The sequence below is a fragment of the Cryptomeria japonica genome, chromosome 8, assembly GCF_030272615.1.
Source record: "Cryptomeria japonica chromosome 8, Sugi_1.0, whole genome shotgun sequence".
NCBI classification, from domain to species: domain Eukaryota; kingdom Viridiplantae; phylum Streptophyta; class Pinopsida; order Cupressales; family Cupressaceae; genus Cryptomeria; species Cryptomeria japonica.
The window spans coordinates 738,222,891-738,241,037 of NC_081412.1; the positions used below are offsets into that span (position 1 = coordinate 738,222,891).

General features: G+C 37.9%; 1 long non-coding RNA gene across 1 annotated transcript; it reads right to left on the reverse strand.

The window, feature by feature from the left end:
- Positions 1-16,060: 16,060 nt before the first annotated feature.
- Positions 16,061-16,495, reverse strand: LOC131857315 (uncharacterized). The gene is made up of 3 exons (XR_009358653.1): positions 16,437-16,495; positions 16,258-16,335; positions 16,061-16,138 (listed from the first exon to the last, which is right to left on the reverse strand). It is a non-coding gene; the product is annotated as an uncharacterized LOC131857315 (long non-coding RNA).
- Positions 16,496-18,147: the final 1,652 nt, after the last annotated feature.

Consider the following 18,147-nt stretch of genomic DNA (forward strand, 5'->3'; position numbering starts at 1 on the left):
ATTTGTAAAACTCTCGAAATTGAAGGAAGAATGTAATTTAGAAACAATAATATAGATGATGGTTTGAGTCATATTGCATAAATCTTCATAAAAAAATTATTAATAGTCAAGCATCTGAAGCATAATCTTTCATAAGAAAGTTTATAATACATCTTAAAAGCCTTATATATTGTGAAAGAGATCATCTGATATAAGGTAAAACCCTTAAAAAATATCAAATATCTTATCGCACACAAAAAAATGTTAGACTTATACTTTAATCTAATGGTTAGTTGTGTTTAAATAAAACATTGATGCAGAGACAAGGTAAATTGAAGCAAGAACAAAAATCCTATATGTATACTATAACGTAATGGTTATTTATGTTTAAAATAAAAATTGATGCAGAAACAAAGAAATTAAAGGTAGAAGAATTTTTCAAAGCATCAAGATAAACAATAAATGGGCTAAATTTATGAAACTTGAACTGTAAAGAGAGAGGACAAGTTGTAGCTGCCTTTGATTTGTATGTGATGACAAATAGTCGTTGCAAGTGTGGATTTTCTTGGTTCATGGATGGCTGTAATTGCAATCAGTTTGCCAGAACAAACTTATCAATGTCTGGCATGTGTCAATTTAGTTAACAACCATATACATTGTTTCAATAGCCAATAAAAAAATATAAATATACAACCATATACAATCACCAACAATTCAGTCAAGTTATATGTATATGTATATTAATTGGAATTTTCTATGGCATTCATTAAAGTTGCTCAAATTTATTGATACATATGGTATATATGTGAGGGTTGGTCAAACTTTTTGATACATATATGACATATATTAAAGTAGCTCAAATTAAATTTCTTGATGCATAGGACAGTGTAAAGATTGATAGTGAGGGTTGTAAACATAGGATAGTGTATAGATTGATCTAGCATATACATCTAATGAGTATATGTATTGGTTGTACCTATTTTCTATGGCTGTAAATATATAGTGAGGGTTGGTGACATATATAATTTATGGGATAGTTACATATATTGCACAATGCAAATTGATGGAAAAGAAGAGATGATGGGAGACTGGCGATGCCTAGGTTTACAAAGGTATTTTAATTTAAATTGCCTAAATTTAAGAATATCCACCAAGTAGAAAAAGTATTATTCTACTAGGCATTAATGTGGTGTAAGTTATTTTGAAATTGAAAGTAAAAATAGAACGCAGTACTTGGACATTAATGTGCTATAGCATATTTTGAAATGAAAAGTATAAACAAAATGCATTCCTCTCAGTCATGAGATGTATTGAGAATATATGTAATGATACACACAGCATGAATGATGAACGGAATAGAAAATGAAGTTGTTAAGACACTGAGATGCTTCATAACTTATATAAGTATTTATAAAAATCGTTACCTGTCACTCGTACGTTGAACCAATCATGTTTTATTAGACTTTCTGTTGTTTACAGAAATACCATGGCTTTGTGATAGTCATTATATTTCAAAAATAAAATGACAAAAAAGTGGGCGTGTTAGAAAATACCTTGGAAGGCGACATAACTGCAAAAAGGATTTGTAAAAATGTTTACCTGCTACTGATGTATGCCGAACAAGTCATGCTTTATCAGACTTTCTGATCTTTACAGAAACATCATAGTTCTGTGATGGGCATTATATAGTATATTAGAAAAATAAAATTACAAAAAAAAATAGGTAAAACGAAATGGGCCTAAGAAAATAAAATATATTGACTTAGACTAACCTATGATACTCTTCTTGTGGTGCAGCCTCTAAAAATTTGAATTGTTGTTATTTTTTACCTTCAGTGTATTGCGTACATCTATTCATGTGATGAATGTAACATTCATGCAATGACACCAAGGAGAATGTGTATAAACTATAAAGCTAGGTCCCTTGGAGTTAAATGAGTTCATATTTGGCATCAAAACCATGAAATGACTTGAAATAAGTGAAAATTAGCATGATGTAGTGAAAGTTGCTTCTACTAATTACTTCTCTAGAATCTAGATCAAAATGAAAGGAAAGAGATGAATATAAACCTGTTAACTCACAGTAAATGAAATTTAACCATTAAATTTACTACCTTGGTATATATTTATACAACACAGAGAATGGTGTAGATTGATCATACTGCTTGAAATATATCATAATCAAGGGTTTATGGTAGTGTTGCTTTCATTGTTGGCATACCTGATAACGGGAGGCAAAGCTTGAACAATAGTTAAATGGACACTGCAAGAAAAGAATTGACATTATTTATCACATGTATAGTAAAAATGAAGAGAATGTGGGCATTTAAAAGGAAAAGGGAGGAGTGGAAGTGAAAGTGTGGAGTGGCATACCTGATGTTTTGCTGCTTAGAGTGGATGATCGGAATGCGATGCAGAAATCTGATTGGACAGAGCCAGTAATTTGTTTTCTTCTTTCTTCCTGATACTTGTATAAGCATTGCTTTGTAATTTTGAATACCTTTCAAAAGTGAAAGGTAGGTCTATTCTTAGACCTTGAAGTGATTTCACTCTTGAGATTGCAGTGAAGGTGAACCCTTGTTTTTTAGTCTTTCCAGTATCTATTGTTGCTCTGTCCAAAGTGAGACCTTGGGATTTGTGAATAGTAATAGCCCAAGCCATTGCAAGGGGGAGCTGAGTGCGGCCACCTCGAGTAATAGGAGGTATAGGTACACATTTAGGATTTGTATTGTCCCAATGAGGTCCACTATAATGTTCGAACTGAACAACTATGTACTTTAGCAAGTCGGGAGGTTTAGAATTTGTATCATAGACAATGGATTTGATTTGTCCTAATGAGCCATCGACCATGCTAGCTTGTATCCATAGATTAGCAATTAACATTACTTGTTCATTGAGGAAGAGGAGTATTTCAGAAGGGAGTTGTTCATCATTATCATATCCAATGTTAGTTTTCCTTGGCTCTTGTGCAACACATCGCGCAACAGGCAAGTGCAATTGTTTTAACATTTTAGTATTGTGATGTTTGACTGATGCATTTGTTGCAAATAAATGAATTGAACTGTCAAAGTGTTTGTTATCTTCAGCAACCAGTTTAGTGGAGGATCGAGACATAAGAGTTTCCAATCTGTTTGGAGTGCATTGGCATTTCTAATGTTTTGCAAGATTGCACGAAATTGTTGTTGGATTTCTGATGTACCTTGCTATCGGAAAGTTGTAGCCAAGGTAACGATGGTTTTGAAAGAGTGCCATAATGCAAGAGCTGTAGAATGTGATGCATACAAAGGTTTGTCCATTACAGGAGGCAGTTGACCAAGGTCACCTACAAGGATTATTGAGATACCTCCAAATGGTTCATGTTGTTTCTGAGGAAATGCTTGACGTAATCTGCTGTCAATTTGCATAAGTAATTTAGGACCCAAAAAGCTCATTTCATCAATTAGAATATATCGCAATTCTTTGTATTATTCTTGGAAGAACATTAAAGATTAGCCTGTCAAAGGTTGCATATCTCTAAGAGGGATGTGCAGGGCAGCATGGATTGTTGTTGCTTGAATATTATATGCAGAAACACCTATTGGGGCAAGCACAAGCAAAGGATTGCGCTCTAGATTAGAAAGGTTAAGTTTTTTCCTAATGCATTCTATCAAATAAGATTTGTCAGTGCCTGCAGTCCCCTATATAATCATGTGGAGAGGTGGTATGGTTTGATGAGATGCATAATGGGTAAGAATAAGCTCAAGTGCAAGTTTTTGTTTTGCTACCAAAGGGAAAGTATCACTGGTAGAAGAAGTTGGTTGGTGAAGGGCAGGGTGGAAATTTATTTTACTTGTGGAAATGAAGTTAACAATAGTATGATGAAGTGCATCAGTGGGATGGGGTGCATTCCAATCAAAGCTAATATTGTAATTACGTCTGCCCAGCATCTAGAGATCATTGATGTTGATTCTGCTAGAAGTGCCCATTTGTGAAAGGTACTCCCATTCATACTGGTATTCATTGTGTGAATGTAAGAAATCATTATCATCGGAGTTTGCATCATTCTCTATTGTGCATTCTTCTTCTATTCCATAAATATGCCAACATGAGTAACCATCTATGAACAATAGCTTCCAATTTGCAATGATTTGATCTGTTGATGTACCTATATCTGTAGGAATATGACAAAAGGGTTTGTACAATAGCAATTCACTCCAACAATAGGCTTCGAAGTTGTCATCATCCTCATTTGGAGAGGATTTAAATTGTGGGTAAACATTGACAATTGCTTTTTTTTGTAGTTTTTGCCACTTATGCTTCTTACGTTGGTTATTGTATGAAAATTGTTGTGTTGATTGTATTAGTGAGACTTTTTCCAACTCAACGGGCCTTTCCATATAAGCAAAAATATAAGATTTGCAAAGTTCGGCACTGTCATTTTGATCAGTAACACAGTGGAGGACCTTCCTGTTAATGTTAAGGGAGACAAAGTGACGGCTACAACTGATCAATGGTAGATTTTGCAACATATGGCAAGTTTCTTGTGCGTTGATGTCTCGATCAGCAACTATCCCTATCATAAATTTTTGGTATGCTAGTAAGATGGTATCTTCAGTATTAGTTGTAGCAACTATTCTTTTTAGCATGTCAACATAGCTTTCTGATCTTTGTTCTATTTTTGAAGCATATTTGGAGATATATTGTAGAACAGCCATTTTGGAACAAACAGGCTGGCAATCAACATTTGCATGCCATATTGCTAGCATAACTGGGTTGTGAATATTTAAATGATTGTCATTTCTTGCTGGTTTATAACATGTCTTGCGATCAATATCAATAACCAGTGTTGAAAAATCTTGCTCAGGCCAAGGAGCTCTATATCGACAATGGAGTGTGGGGCCCTTTTTTTTAAGCAAGTATGTGTAGAACATTTTGTATGCCGCTGCACGACATTGACCATTTCTTCATAATCAGATAAAGGGTCAGCGGATAGAATTTGGTTTGTATCAACCATGCATGGATCAAACAATAAACTAGTGTGGAGTTTATTGTCTCGATCAAGTTGGCTGTGAGGATTCCACGTTGTCACATACCTATCAAAAAAGAACTTAGTTGATTGCACCTCGTCATAGTTATACCACTCTATATTGTCCATATCAAGTGCATTAGGAAACCACAAAAAGCCATGTATATGTGGAGAGCCACGATGTTGTCATTCATACATGTACCAATGGTCTTTTCATTTTAAAAATTTGTCAATAATCTCCTCACAGAATATTGTGAATCTAAAATGCAAGAACAATGTTGTAACGTGTGGATTGTGGACAATGTTATCTATAAATTGTTTCTTTGTGGACTGTAAATCTACAGAGGAGTTGGCTGGAAACAATTTTTGCAGTTCTGGCCATTTTGTATCAGTTGCACTCAATGTGAAGAACAACGTAGGCGCTCCCAATTGGTTTACCATTGTAGTGAGGTCTTTGCGTGATTTATTCCAATAAGCTCTAGGGTATGTGCAGGATCATGGTGTGCCAAAACAGGCCCTTAAGTGGCAATGAAATTTCAGAAAAATCAGAGTTATGCAACTTGACATGAAAATTTGAATAAGTTGTGAACATTATTTTTAAAATATGTAAGAAGAGAATATATAGAAAATTGAATGTAGTTTCTAAGCTACTAGTTGTTTTTTGGAAAAAAAAAATCTTATTTGATGAAAATTTCAAATTCCAATGCAGTGGTACTAAAATTTCAGGAAAAAAATAAGAAGTAGACGTATGTCTGACCACCCTAATCAAAATCAAATCTTAATATTTTTTTATAATATTTATAATATAAGTATTAGACTCATGTCCGTATGTGACACATATTTTTTTTTAATTTTTTATGAATTAAATAATTATTTATGATTTTTTTACTACAGCTTTTCAGAAATTCAGAAACTCCTACGTCTGACCACCTTAACTTGGTCAAAACCTTATGAAATTTTTTTTTTTTTAATTTTTCCCTATAGTAGACAAAGTATAGGATGTGACGCATGTTTCGGTTTCAAAAAATGTTATACCGTTTGAAAGTTATGAGTGTTTTTCAATCAGTATATCAATTAGGACTATTGTCAGAATTCAATTAGAAAATAAATAATAATTATTTACTAAAGTCAAAATAAGACAAGCCTTATATTGTTGGAACGCTGGGAACGTCCTTAAAAAACCCTTTTTGTTTTATCAATTTTGGCTACAAAAAAAATCGTCAGCCACTAGTGTAAAGTCTGGAAAACCAGGGAATACTGAAAAAACACGTTTTTTCAGTTGACTTTCTAGGCTTGTAACTTCCAAGCCTAATACCAAAGCATTCCCGAGCCGAAATTTGAAATTTGAAAATTTGAGTACAAAAATCAGATATCGGATAAAATCGGATATTGGATTTTATCCGATATCTGATTTTTGTACAAAAATTTGCGGTCCCCGATGAATTTCCCTTTGCCACCATTTATGAAGTAAACTGCCACATGGCAGAAATCCGATATCCGATTAAATTGGATATCGGATTTTATTAGTCATATTTTAAAGAGGGAGAGAAGGAGAGGGAGAGAGGGAGAAAGAGAGAGAGAGAGAGAGAGAGAGAGAGAGAGAGAGAGAGAGAGAGAGAGAGAGAGAGAGAGAGAGAGAGAGAGAGAGAGAGAGAGGAGAGGGAGAGGGAGAGAGAGAGGGAGAGAGAGAGAGGAGGAGGAGAGAGAGAGGGAGAGAGAGAGGGGGAGAGAGAGAGGGAGAGAGAGAGGGAGGGAGAGAGAGAGAGAGAGGAGGAGAGGGAGAGAGAGAGACAGAGAGACAGAGAGACAGAGAGAGATAGAGAGACAGAGACAGAGACAGAGACGGAGGAGAGGGAGAGAGGGAGAGAGAGAGAGAGGGGGGGATAGAGAGAGAGAGAGAGGGGGGAGAGAGAGAGAGAGAGAGAGGGGGGGGGGGGGGAGAGGGAGAGGGAGAGAGAGAGGGAGAGAGAGAGGAGGAGAGGGAGAGAAGGAGAGAGAGAGAGAGAGGGAGGGAGAGAGGTAGAGGGAGGAGAGGGAGAGAGAGAGAGAGAGAGAGAGAGAGGGAGGGAGAGAGAGAGAGGAGGAGAGGGAGAGAGAGAGAGAGAGGGAGCGAGAGAGAAGGAGAGGGAGAGAGAGAGAGAGAGAGAGAGAAGGAGAGGGAGAGAGAGAGAGAGAGAGACCATATGACCCCTAACGACACAATTTGGTGTCTTAAGGGGACTTATGGTGTCGTTAGGGGTCATATGGTGTCTTGGGACACCATAGGACCCCTTAAGACACCAAATCATGTCGTTAGGGGTCATATTGTGTCTTATGACCCATAACTATGACCCCTAATGATAGTTATGTGATATGGTGTCCCATGAACCCTTATGACCTCTTAGGACACCATATGACCCCTAATGACCCAATATTGGGTCGCTTTGGGTCATATTATGTCCTAAGGGGTCATATTGTGGTCTATGACCCCTTAGGACACCATATGACCCCTAACAACATGATTTGTTGTCTTAAGGGGTCCTATGGTGTCTGTAGAGGTCATATGGTGTCTTGGGACACCATAGGACCCCTTAGGACACAATATGACCCCTTAGGAAACAATATGACCCAAAGCGACCCAATATGGTGTCATTAGGGGTCATATGGTGTCCTAAGAGGTCATAAGGGTTCATGGGACACCATATGACCCCTATGGACACCATATGACCCTTAACGACACCATCGGACCCCTTAAGACACCAAATCATGCCGTTAGGGGTCATATTGTGTCCTAAGGGGTCCTATGGTGTCCCAAGACACCATATGACCCCTATGGACACCATATGACCCCTAACGACACCATAGGACCCCTTAAGACACCAAATCATGTCGTTAGGGGTCATATTGTGTCTTACGGGGTCGTAGGACACAATATGACCCCTAACGACACAATTTGGTGTCTTAAGGGGTCTTATGGTGTCACAAGACACCATATAATCCCTAATGACACCATAGGACCCCTTAAGACACCAAATCATAACATTAGGGGTCATATTGTGTCTTACGGGGTCGTAGGACATAATATGACCCCTAACGACATGATTTGGTGTCTTAAGGGGTCTGATGGTGTCGTTAGGGGTCATATGGTGTCCATAGGGGTCATATGGTGTCCCATGAACCCTTATGACCTCTTAGGACACCATATGACCCCTAATGACACCATATTGGGTCGCTTTGGGTCATATTGTGTCGTTAGGGGTCATATTGTGTCTTAAGGGGTCCTATGGTGTCCCAAGACACCATATGACCCCTATGGACACCATATGACCCCTAACGACACCATATGACCCCTTAAGACACCAAATCATGTCGTTAGGGGTCATATTGTGTCCTACGACCCCGTACGACACAATATGATCCCTAACGATATTATTTGGTGTCTTAAGGGGTCCTATGGTGTCGTTAGGGGTCATATGGTGTCTTGGGACACCATAGGACCCCTTAAGACACCATATGACCCCTAATGACACCATATTGGGTCGCTTTGGGTCATATTGTGTCGTTAGGGGTCATATTGTGTCTTAAGGGGTCCTATGGTGTCCCAAGACACCATATGACCCCTATGGACACCATATGACCCCTAACAACACCATAGGACCCCTTAAGACACCAAATCATGTCGTTAGGGGTCATATTGTGTCCTACGACCCCATACGACACAATATGATCCCTAACAATATGATTTGGTGTCTTAAGGGGTCCTATGGTGTTGTTAGGGGTCATATGGTGTCCATAGGGGTCATATGGTGTCTTGGGACACCATAGGACCCCTTAAGACACCATATGACCCCTAATGACACCATCTTGGGTCAATTTGGGTCATATTGTGTCGTTAGGGGTCATATTGTGTCTTAAGGGGTCCTATGGTGTCCCAAGACACCATATGACCCCTATGGACACCATATGACCCCTAACGACACCATAGGACCCCTTAAGACACCAAATCATATCGTTAGGGATCATATTGTGTCACCGTACGACACAATATGATCCCTAACGATATGATTTGGTGTCTTAAGGGGTCCTATGGTGTCGTTAGGGGTCATATGGTGTCCATAGGGGTCATATGGTGTCTTGGGACACCATAGGACCCCTTAGGACACCATATGACCCCTAATGACACCATATTGGGTCACTTTGGGTCATATGGTGTCTTGGGACACCATAGGACCCCTTAGGACACCATATGACCCCTAATGACACCATATTGGGTCACTTTGGGTCATATTGTGTCGTTAGGGGTCATATTGTGTCTTAAGGGGTCCTATGGTGTCCCAAGACACTATATGACCCCTAACGACACCATAGGACCCCTTAAGACACCAAATCATGTCGTTAGGGATCATATTGTGTCGTACGGGGTCGTAGGACATAATATGACCCCTAACGACATGATTTGGTGTCTTAAGGGGTCCTATGGTGTCGTTAGGGGTCATATGGTGTCCATAGGGGTCATATGGTGTCTTGGGACACCATAAGACCCCTTAAGACACAATATGACCCCTTAGGACACAATATTATCCAAAGCGACCCAATATGGTGTCATTAGGGGTCATATGGTGTCCTAAGAGGTCATAAGGGTTCATGGGACACCATATGACCCCTATGGACATGAGTTTGGAAATAATTATGTTAAGAAAAAAAGATGCGAGACAGTGAAATATACTGTGAAGAGTGGAGGTGAAGATTCTAGATGCGAATTAGTCTCAAGAGAAGTGAGTATTGCTGATTTTATTTTGGATTTTAAGGAAAATATTTTCTACAAGTATGCAAGGCACACCCATAGGTCTCAATGGTTGGATCAACAATTCAGGATGTGTAAGAACTCTTTCCTGATTAGCACTATTGTATCGGTGGTTGATTTTGCAGAGAACTATACATTGCAACCACAGAATGAGGTACAGTCTCAGTACTACAATTCAGTCCAGATTGCTATTTTTGTTCACATTACATATAGACATGCTCCTAATAGTACAGAAGAGGACAGGAAGATAATCAGGGAGTATCATTTTTATATGAGCGATGATAGATCACACTCCTCCGAGTATGTGCAACATTCTTTTGAGAATTTTTTTGAGTTCTTGCATGAGAAAGATATTGCAATTGACCGACATATAATATGGTCAGATAACTCTACAGGTCAATTCAAGAATGCATGTATGTTTTATTGGTTGAGTAGAATGCATGTGGAGAGGCGTATACCTCATTTTTGGTTTTTTTTTTAGGTGGGGCATGGGAAGGGAGAGCATGATGGAGCAGGTGCATGTTTGAAGAGAGCTCTAGTTAAGGAGCAATTGAGGATTTCAGGTGCAAACTTCTCTGATGCACATTCTATTGTTGATTGGTGTAGTTTAGCATTGTCACATGGAGGTACTCTTGATTCAGCAGTGAGCAGATTCTTTTGGTTGGTTGAGGAGGGAACAGTGGGAGATAGATTGGATTGTCAAACAATTAAAGATTCTTCAAAGATGCATTCATTTCTCAGCTCAGATGCAAGTACATGGACCATTTGGACACGAGCGTTGGCTTGTTTTTGTCAGAGTTGTCTTCGGTGTGATTGGGATCAGTGTGAGTCAAGTGAGTGGGTTGATACGTGGGTTCCCCACTATCTAACTCCTTTATCTCAAACAATATCCTTGTCAAACGATGACATGGAAAGTTCACTTGAGTATGATCGTCTATCAGATCTTGTACAACCAGGACATGTTTTTGCACTTGTTGCACCGCAAGGGAATGAAGAGAGATCAGAATATTGGTTGGCACGATGTGTACAGGGAAAACAAAAGCTAACACAACCAGTGACAGATGATGATGGGTTCACATATCCTATAGGTTCAGTTATTGTTCTGGGAACTTGGTTGCGAACATACATGATTAGAAAGAATAGCATACCTGCATTTGAAGACTATGAGAGACACAAAACCATTATAATGTATTCACACCTTATTATAGCTACAAATGTCAAGTTGTTGAAGCATCAAGCAAAACTGAAGACCAAAGAGCTATGGACAGTGACTACTGCTGATCATGAAGCAATACTAGATACTCTTAAACAAAGAGATGACCCTTCAGGCACACTTGAGTAGTAGGTCTTTAATGGTGCCTTATTTTTTTATCATGCATTTCATTTCAAACAATGATCATTAAACCTTAATGTTCAAGTTTGTTACGTGTATATTAAGGATGTGTTCAAAATGCAGATCTATTGATGAACGTTTTTTTTTGGCAACACAGTTTTTGCATGCACATAGCGAGTACACTCGATATAATTGGAAGGGACGTATTTTTGCAACACGACTTATTATCATGCATTTGATGAGCTTTACAATTTTTGTTATTAGAGAACACTATTTGATAATTTTTTATGATATAATTATCGCATAACCTTTATGCTCATGAAGGTATTTTTTGATGATATACAACAATATCACATTATGATTTTTGCATCAACATAATGGGTTCTGTTGATATAATTTGAAGGGACGTATTTTTATGGTATATAATCCCACCTTTTCATTTATTATCATGCATTTCAGTTGAAGTGATTATCATAAATCCGTTATGTTCATCCATGCATTTTATGTGTAGACTAACAATTCTTAAAAATACAGGTTCATGCTAGATCATGCGTTGTTGACAAGACCCTCTCTTGGTGATGGTACATATTCCTTTGTGCATTAATGAGATTAAATTGTGGGTCTTGTGGTATTTATTATCATGAAGATGATTCAAATGCATGTGGCCAGGACACATCTGCAGTGGATCAAATTTTCATGACAGATGATCTATTGAATCAAACATTTGACATTGATAGTCAGGTAAATAGGTTAATGTTGGGCCTTCAACATCAACACCTACTAGTCAAAGTGGTCATCAAACTTTCACTCAGGTAACCTTGTCTATTTTTATTCATTAATGGTTTATAAAATAAAGTCAGTTAGATTTTGGCAATTGAATAACATTGTTTCATTTTCAGATGCTGACATCAGATGCACCTAATATTCTCTCCACAATGGAGCATGGTGTTCTCTAGCAATAGCATCTTTGATGCTTTTGACAGTAGTATGAGTCAGATTAATAAATTTCTAATTTGATGCTTCGCACAGGGCTTTGCAACTTCAGATTGTGAGTGTGCCCCTGTTACAAATGAATTGTACTTTAATCGACATAGATGGTCTATGATTGCTTTTTTGTAAGACTATATGGTTTTATTACATATATTGTAATTTAATCGACATATAACAATATCCAAGTGGTGGTTGGCATGAGCTTCAATATGGTAAGTTGTATGCATCTTGAAGTTGAATATCATATGTTGTATACATCTTGAAGTTGAACTTTGATTAGACTTTGTCAGCATTTGATGAATCATAAATGTCATTTTATTATTAATCTTGTGAGTGTGAGGTGTAGGAATAAATATCAATTACTTTGAAAGTCATGGATGGTTGTCCTCGTATGATAACCACCAGATGGTTGTGCCTTATGAAGAAAAGCTGAACAGATAATAACTAATTGAGAACATCAATTCAAATCCATAATCTAGAGGATACTAATAACAGATCTTTGTATATTTATTTTTTCTAATAATGAAACAGGTACAACTGTATTGAGATAAAATGAAGCTTTTCTCTCATATGAAGATGTCATATTGGCAAATTGGTCTTTATTATAATACACAAGACATAAGTAAAATCAAAATGCTCTCAGGGTACAGTTTTGGACTTGAACCATATTGCATAAATCTCAAGGCTTCAACTTGATTATCATTAAAGGTTTCTGATTGTTTACAAAATATCCCTTCATATCCCTTCATGGATGTCACATGCATAGGGTATGACCCCAAGCGTCGGATCGAGTGGGGGGGGGCAAAGCAGGAGCATGCGTAGGGTAATTATGCCTAACTAGACATGTCGGAGCCGACGGTTCATCATCGCGACGAGCTAAACGAGAAATCGACCAGGCGACAACATTCCATTGAGTGAGACTGATGATTTTTTCGCCAACCGAAAAATTACTGCCCTAATAAAACCGTAGGGCAACTTGAAATACCGAGATAGGCTTTTGTAGGGACCCCTCTCGTGGCCCCGTAGGTTCAAACAGATCATTCACAGGTGCCACAGATTCTGAGTTAGGGCCTGTCAAATTTTGACAATTTTGAGCACTTAGGGCACTCAAGGGACGACGTCGATAGGGTATGACCCCGAGCATTCGATCGAGTGGGGGGGCAAAATAGGAGCATGCGTAGGGTAATTATGCCTAAATGGACATGTCGGAGTTGATGGTTCGTCATCGCGACGAGCTGAACGAGAAATCGACCAGGCAACAACATTCCATTGAGTGAGACTGACGATTTTTTCGCCAACCGAAAAATTGCTGCCCTAATAAAACCGTAGGGAAACTTGAAATACCGAGATAGGATTTTGTAGGGACCCCTCTCGTGGCCCCGTAGGTTCAAACGGATCGTTCGTAGGTGCCACAGATTCTGAGTTAGGGCTCGTCAAAGTTTGACAATTTTGAGCACTTAGGGCGCTCAAGGGATGACGCCGGTAGGGTATGACCCCGAGTGTTCGATCAAGTGGGGGGGGGAAACAGGAGCATGCGTACGTTAATTATGCCTAACTGGACATGTCGGAGCCAATGGTTCATCATCGCGACGAGCTGAACAAGAAATCGACCAGGTGACAACATTCCATTGAGTGAGTCTGATGATTTTTTCGCCAACCGAAAAATTGCTGCCCTAATAAAACCGTAGGGCAAATTGAAATACTGAGATAGGCTTTTGTAGGGACCCCTCTCGTGGCCCCATAAGTTCAAATGGATCGTTCGCAGGTGCCACAGATTCTGAGTTAGGGCCCGTCAAAGTTTGACAATTTTGAGCACTTAGGGCGCTCAAGGGACGACGCCGGTAGGGTATGACCCCGAGCGTTCGATCGAGTGGGGGGAAAAAATAGGAGCATGCGTAGGGTAATTATGCCTAACTGGACATGTCAGAGCCGACGGTTCGTCATCGCGACGAGCTGAATGAGAAATCGACTAGGCAACAACATTCCATTGAGTGAGACTGACGATTTTTTTGCCAACCGAAAAATTGCTGCCCTAATAAAACCGTAGGGCAACTTGAAATACTAAGATAGGCTTTTGTAGGGACCCCTCTCGTGGCCCCATAGGTTCAAACGGATCATTCATAGGTGCCACAGATTCCGAGTTAAGGCCCATCAAAGTTTGACAATTTTGAGCACTTAGGGCGCTCAAGGGACGACACCGGTAGGGTATGACCCCGAGCGTTCGATCGAGTGGGGGGGCAAAAAAAGAGCATGCGTAGGGTAATTATGCCTAACTGGACATGTTGGAGCCGATGGTTCGTCATCGCGACGAGCTGAATGAGAAATCAACCAGGCGACAACATTCCATTGAGGGAGACTGATGATTTTTTCGCCAACCGAAAAATTGCTGCCCTAATAAAACCGTAGGGAAACTTGAAATACCGAGATAGGCTTTTGTAGGGACCCCTCTTGTGGCCCTGTAGGTTCAAACGAATTGTTCGCAGGTGCCACAGATTCTGAGTTAGGGCCCGTCAAAGTTTGACAATTTTGAGCACTTAGGGCGCTCAAAGGACGACACCAGTAGGGTATGACCCCGAGCGTTCGATCGAGTGGGGGGGAAAAATAGGAGCATGCATAGGGTAATTATGCCTAACTGGACATTTTGGAGTTGACGTTTCGTCATCGCGATGAGATGAACGAGAAATTGGCCACGCGACAACATTCCATTGAGTGAGACTGACGATTTTTTGCCAACCGAAAAATTGCTGCCCTAATAAAACTGTAGGGAAACTTGAAAAACCGAGATAGGATTTTGTAGGGACCCCTCTCTTGCCCCCTTAGGTTCAAACGGATTGTTCGCAGGTACCACAGATTCCAAGTTAGGGCCCGTCAAAGTTTGACAATTTTGAGCACTTAAGGCGCTCAAGGGACGACGCCGGTAGGGTATGACCTCGAGCGTTCGATCTAGTGGGAGGGAAAAATAGGAGCATGCGTAGGGTATTTTTCATTAAATGAATTGTATTGTTTATGAATTGTATTGTTCATTGAATGAATTTTATTGTATTGTTGATTAAATGAATTGTATTGTTCGTTAAATAAATTGTATTGTATTGTTCATTAAATGAATTATATTGTTCATTATAAAAATAACACTTACGATGAAATGAAATGAATTGTATTGTTCATTAAATAGCCATTATTAACCATTGTTAATTATTGGAATGAAGATTAAAGATTTCCATGAGAACACCGCACACAGATGAGCAACAATTTATATGATCGAATATCAACTTCTGTATATATAAAAATGTCGAATGATTACAAATGTATGTCCATACACAAATATGGCATAAACACCAACTAAGACAAAATGTATGTCTAAATACGTGAATGTATGTCCATATACAAAATATACATGCCAACTAGACATGTAAGCATCCCAAAACTATCTATAACATCCTAAGCTGCTGATGGATCATCAAAATCAATCCTCTTCGCCGCATTGCTCGGCTCTGAAGGATCCTGCACAAGAAAAACAAACCACGATTAATATTAGTTATATTATATAACTCACATTCGAAAAGTTAACATAAAAATGAACTATTTAATTGAACTATTCATGTTTACCTCATCTCCACGTTTTCTCTTCAGTTTTGCAGGACTCTTGATGTATGTCTTCGATAGAGGAGGTATATTTTGAATATTTTCATAAACAACCTACATATGTTTAGAAACATGAAATTGATACAAGTTAGCATATAATTGTCACTGATAATAACAAATTATATCTACTAATCAAAAAATAAAATAAACACACATCTACTCGAGGCATCTCTTCTTCTTCTTCAGGTATACTAGGTGTAGTCATCAAGGATGTGAAGCCAAGGATTCTCTGTATATATACACAACAAGTATATGAAACTATCAATCTATGTCTAGACATGTATAATCACTATAAGTTATTTAAACTATTCATTCAATCATATTTGCATTCAATTACCTTTCCCTTGTCTCCAATTGCACTACCAGATCCTAGATCACAATGTACTGCACTCGTGCTGCTTGTGCCCTACAAGAGTAAAATAAGATATACATGCAAGTTACTACATAATCTAATTAATACAAATATAAATGATGAGCATGTATGTACAATAAAATACAAACGACTAGGTGCAATAATATATGTACCATCAAGCTATCGAGGCCAAATGAAATGGCCGACAAGGTGCCCTCCTGAATCTGTCTCAACTCATCCTCGGTCATCAACTGTTAAATAGACCATGTAAATAAAAATTAGTACTTAATATTATCTAATTTATAAATATTTAATTAAAATATAACATGAACTGTGAAAACACAAATCTTACCAATACATCATCAATGTATGATGACGGTGCCTCCTCGCCTCTAGCATGTGAGGACTCCCTAGGGTATCCTCCAGTCTATGTAATAACCTCTGGTGCATCATGCATCTCATGCACCTCATATTCTGCACTGTCCACAGCAGGATCAATGGGTTGTCCAACTAGACCCAAGCATACGTGCCCACACATGACACAACTATGTGGCACGCATATGTGTGGAGCCGAGGATGACGTGTCAGTACCACCCGATGCACAGCTACCATCAAAAGTAGGCTGAGCTACTGACGCAGCCTGAGAAACCAAAAGGCTACTCAAAGAGTGAATAGCCGATATGGTCCGTGAAGCCGCCTCACAAATGATATCAGGATGCTGAACTACAGGTGGGGGATCAACAGGAGGAGGGGGGACATATGGGCCCTGGACTACTCTGACTGCCCCAAGTCTATTTTGGGGCATACCTAAACCTACACCCTGGAAAGGTTGGATGTCAAAGTAGTTCACATGTTTCTATAAAACAAACTCAGCATACAATTTTTTTATGAAATAGAAGGGGATATCAAGATTGTTGTTGGGTGGTTTGTCGAAAACCATCCACCAACGATCCCAAAAGTTTTTCACAATCCCATCATTTGTGCACCATTTGATAGAAAGTTTTGTTTTTTTGGGATCTATAGGCTGACCAGTACGGGGATTGACAAACAATGAGGCGATTTCGGCTTTGGATATCTCAAGATCCTTGATATCCTTATACGACAAGCCATCTGCATATTTTTCCTTCATAGAATCTCGCCACAAAAGGGTGGCATCCTGCTCCTCAATCATGGTTTCCATACTTTTTACGATCGACGTGAGAGGATCAAACAATGGGTTTAGACAAGGGATCCTACGATATACTTCTGCAATCCCCCTTAATTCATTCAAATTTTGTGCAATCAAATCTTGAATTGAGGGGGGGTTTGGCAAATGAGGGTTTGGTTGTTGCAGTTGTGGTTGGTCAGTGTTTTCATTGTTATCTCCCATTTTTAACCTAATTGAATTTAAACAATTAAATTTAGTTAACAAATTTAAACAATTAGGTATTTGATTTTAAAAAAACCTAGTTTTCATGAAAAAAAAACCATATTTTCAATGAAAAATCAAATAAACATTCACAAAAAATACAAAAAATGAATGAAAATGATTCAAAACGACAAAATTCTTACCTCTAAATCAATTTTTTAGCAATTTTTTGTCAAAAAACCGGATATCGGATGGAGCGGATATCGAATTTTGACAAATTCGCACGACCCGTGAGTTAAAAATGACTCACGGGACTGTCGCTGTCTAAATATAAAAGTCTCAGAAAATCAGATATCCAATTTCAACACTTAAATTATTTTTAAAAAACATATATAATATAATAATATATTATATAATATATTATTATATTATATATATTATAATATAATATTATATTATATTATATTATATTATATTATATTATATTATATTATATTATATATTATATTATATTATATTATATTATATTATATATAACATAATATAATATTATATTATATATAATATAATACAATATTATATAATATATAATATAATATTATATAATATATAATATAATATTATATTATATTATATAATATAATATTATGTTATATTATATTATAATATAATATAATATTATATTATATTATATTATATTATATTATATTATAAT